Source organism: Manihot esculenta, chromosome 3 (assembly GCF_001659605.2).
Source record: "Manihot esculenta cultivar AM560-2 chromosome 3, M.esculenta_v8, whole genome shotgun sequence".
Classification (NCBI taxonomy): Eukaryota; Viridiplantae; Streptophyta; class Magnoliopsida; order Malpighiales; family Euphorbiaceae; genus Manihot; species Manihot esculenta.
Window position 1 is genome coordinate 15,761,693 of NC_035163.2, and position 4,551 is coordinate 15,766,243.

A 4,551-nucleotide genomic window follows, 5' to 3' on the forward strand; every position below is an offset into this window, starting at 1 on the left:
TGTAAATGTGAAAGGGAGGGTATTTTGACTCTTAGCTGATCATTTTTAACTGTAATTTATAGAAGAATTGGTTGGATCTCTAAAATTTATTCTATCATATATATATATCCTTGTAGTGGTATGTGTTATTTTGCAAGATTTCATAGAAAAATAACAATATAATGTAATGTTATGGTGAATTGATGATCAGATTTCAATTTGATAATGGGTTTGTATCAATATTAAATGTTAATATAGTATAGTTAATAATTATAGTAAAAAATAATCCTCAGCTGTTAAAAGTAAGTAATTTTTCCTCTTAATATTATTTATCAATGTTGATGACAAAATTTATATATTGAGTATAACTATGTAACAATATAAAACTTAAATATTTACATTAAAAAGTGGAAAGAAAGATGAATTATATAATTCTATACTCATTAATTAAAGAATTTCTGGAGTTGGAAGAGAGAATGCATAATTTTTATCAATGTAAAAAGCCTATAAACTATTTATAGGACTCGTAACTGATTTTACCTTTGAGTTTTATATTTTGTCTTTAAACTATCTTGGTCTTAATTGGACTTACTTGCCTTTATAATTCAAGAGTAAAATTGAATTGGAAAATAAAATTTTATATTTTTAATCTTTATTATATAATTTATAGATAAATTTAACTTCTATACCATTAAAATTTAAGTAGCATGTTATTACATACTTTTGAACCAGGGTATCAGTAGTGTAATTTATCTAGATTTTGTATAGGGGTGAAATGGTCAAGGTTAATTTATCAGTAAACTCGAATTTTACTATTTTAAATTTGAATTAATATGTCAAAATTTATTTAGCCTTAAAATTAAAGTTGTAGACTAATTGGCCTAAAAAATTAAAATCGGCTTATTTGGTTTCAATGAAAGTATGGAAACAGATTTGAACTTATTTCCAATAAGTATAGACGAGCCAACGGGCTTTTTGTCTAATAAGGGTTATACTAATTTTTATTTATGAATTTAGGATTAAAAAAAAAATTTATTTGAGATTTTATTGTTTGAACATCGCATGACAGCGGAAAATTATCGGGCTTTTTGTCTAATAAAGGTTATACTAATTTTTATTTGTGAATTTAGGATTAAAAAAAAATTTTATTTGAGATTTTAGGATTTGAATATTGTATGGCAGCGAAAAATTGTGTCTAGCTTGTTTGACAAGCGCCAAACCTTGGCGCTTCTCAAACAAGTGCCAGGTGCTTGGCTCTATCAATCCGCAATCAAAAAATATTTTTTTTTTTCAGTGTTAAAAAGCTTAGCGCTTGTTAAATGAGCGACAAGCTCCAATGATTGGCTTTCATTTTATAATTAATTTTAAAAATAAAAATAAAATATCAAAATATATAATTATTATTTTAATATATTTAATTATTATTAAACTTAAAATTTATTAAAATTTCATAAATCTTAATATATTACTAGTCATAGATTCATATTATAAGTTATTTATATATATTACAATTAAAATTTATTAAATATTTTATAACTTTCTATTAATCTTTAAGTGAAGTTAATAATTTATAATAAAAAAATAATAGTAAAAATAATGATATGAATAAATTTAATTTAACAAATAAAAATAATATCAATAAAAATTAAATTTAATTATATAAAATTTATAATAATAATATTCTGGATGACGTCTAACAATGAGCATGTAGATGACCGCCCGTACCACAATGTCGTGGTTTTCTCTCTTGAGGGTGCCTTGTATTGTATCCATGCCCGTCAAATGATGGCTCCTATTGAGTCTTCTTAGAATCTCTAACATCATTGTCTGCCATAAATAGATCTAAATCAGGAGGTTGAGATCGAGGCCTTGAACTCTCCCCAACAACTAGATTCTGAGTTGCAAAGCTAAAATCCCCTGAATAAGGGGTTAGAAGAAAATAACCCAAGAAAATCTAAAGAAAAAAAGTTAAGTCGGCTTGAAGGATCATGCAGTAATTGTCGGGGGAATACAAGAAAAACAAGCTCTGATGGAGTATGTGTTTGCATAGGAGAGAAGAAGTCGAACGATATGCTACGCATGCTTTCCAGTAACATCCTAAAAATAAATAAATAAATAAATAAATAATAAAAAAAATAAGAATAAAAAAGAGAAGAAAAAGAAAAGAAAAAAAATAAATTAAATTTTAATTTAGAGACAAGTGGCTTAATACTAGCCACTTAATTAAATTAATTTTGTAAAAAAAAAAAGAAAAGAAAAGAAAAGAAAAGAGTAGAAGAGACTATTTTATTCCAAAAAAAAAAAAAAAATCCCGTTCATCCATCCCATCTTTTCCCTAAAATTTTCTTTTCAATTCTACTCCATTTTCTTCCAATTTTCCATCCAACTTGCTAGCCCATCTCATCCAAGTCCCTTCCCTAGTTAAAAATTCAAGGTAAGAGGAATAATCAAGGAGAAAATTCAAGGTTGAGGGAGAGAGTTAATAATAACCAAGGGTTTAGAAATTTAAAAGTATGTTAGGGGTTTTGATGTAGCATTATTTCTTATCATTTTTATGTGAATATTTATGAGAAATATTGTATTAATATGATTTATTTGTTTATTTTTCATGAAGAAGAAGTGGAAGGGAAGAGTGAAAACTCTAAAGGGAAAAGGAAAGGAAGATTAGAAAACTTTAAGCTTGTGGAAGATTTTGGAAGGTTCAAGGTTTGTGCTCAACTTTATTTGAATAAATTCAATAATTTGTTAATTAGGTTTTATTTGAAAATTTTACTACCTTGGTAGAACAAGATCAAGTGAATAATATTTTAGTTATATAGTATAATTAAAGTTTGAAGAAATGATAAATTTGATAAATAAAAAATTTTGAAATTAATATGTAATTTGAGCAAAAAATTCAAGTTATGAACCAAGTGGAATGCCTTTAGGGATGTAATTTGGCTAAGATATAATAATAATAATAATAATAATAATAATAATAATAATAATAATAATAATAATAATAATAATAATAATAATAATAATAATAATAATAATAATAATAATAATAATAATAAAATTAATTATTAGTCTAAATAAGGAATATCATGTGAAATGTTGTAAATTAGTTAAGTTAGGGTTGAAAGAAAATTGTTGGATAGAAATAAAAATTAAAAGAAAAAGAAAAATGAGATATGGTATAGCGTGATAATAAATAGAAAAAAAATGTTAGATAAAATAATAATAATAATAAAAATAATAATAGTTAATTAATTAAGGATTAAATTATGAATTTGTAATTTATGTAATTGAATTAAATTAATAGATTTACATGATAATGTTTAAAAACACAGTTGTAATATGATAAAGTATTGTAGTTTGAATAATTGAAAGTTACACTATATCAAAAGTTTTTTGTAATATCCGGCTCGAGTCCGGCACCGGAATTCCTATTGTTTGATGGAATCCAGGGTGCTGGGAGTCGAGAAAAAGGGTAGGAGTTTTGTTTGCTAAGTGTTATGATGTGTTTTACGCTTAAGCGAAATGAGTTTTGAGTTGAACTGATCTAAGGCAGTGGAGCCAAGTTCGGCCGCCGAAAGTAAGTTCGGCCGCCGAAAGTGTTTGGCTTCCGAAGGGAAGTTCGGCCTCCGAAGGTTGCATGGTCTTGCCTGTGATTGGGCAACCGACGATGAGTTGGCCAGTGAGCTGAGTCATGGCTTTTGACAGATGTTGGCCTCAGATTCTTGCCATGAATTAGCCACGTTTTTGCTGACTCTTCTGCAAGTGTTTAGAGCAGCTCATGCAGGAGTTTGCTCATTCACCAAGTTTAGAACGGTTGTGAAGCAAAAAGTGAGTTTGAGAGAGTTTGAGGGTGTGAGAGGAGGTGATCCGTTTTCCCTTGTTCAGAGTGTGTAGTTTCTTACTACAGGAGGTAAGTGATGTTCTTGAATATGTTTTCTGAAGGTTTTAGGGGGATTTGAGGAAGGAGATGCATGCTTAGGTTTTTAATGGTGTTTTTGATGTTTTATGCATGTATACATGTTTCTGTGTTTTATGTTAGATTTGGTTTGGGGTTATTAGCTAGTTTTGGACCCCTGTGATCATATACATGAGTATATGTATGTTGAGTAGATGAGAGCTGCATGTTTTGAGAGCTTGAGGGGAAGGAGAAGATGGTTTGCCGTCGAAGCTGAGTTCTGGATGAACTCAGGTTCGGCAGCCGAAAGGTCATTCGGCCGCCGAACCTCTTGCATGGTGGCTTAGGCTGCCATAGCTTGCCCCCGCGAGTTGTGCATGTTCGGCTCTGTTTGGGGACTTCGGCCGCCGAAGGTGCCGCCGAAAGTTAGAGACTTTCGTCTCTGGAGTATGTTTTGGCCCCCGAAACTTGCCCCCGAAAGGGTTCGGCCGCCGAAGCTTGATATTCGGCCGCCGAAGGTGCTTGAGTTTCGTCTCTGGAGAGGACATTCGGCCGCCGAACCTGCCGCCGAAAGTGTTCTGTCCAGCTTTTCTTTTGCATGATTTTGCATGGCTAGGTAAGTGAGTTTCAGGGGATTCTTGGGGAGTGTCATAACGTATACGAGAGGTATTGATAAG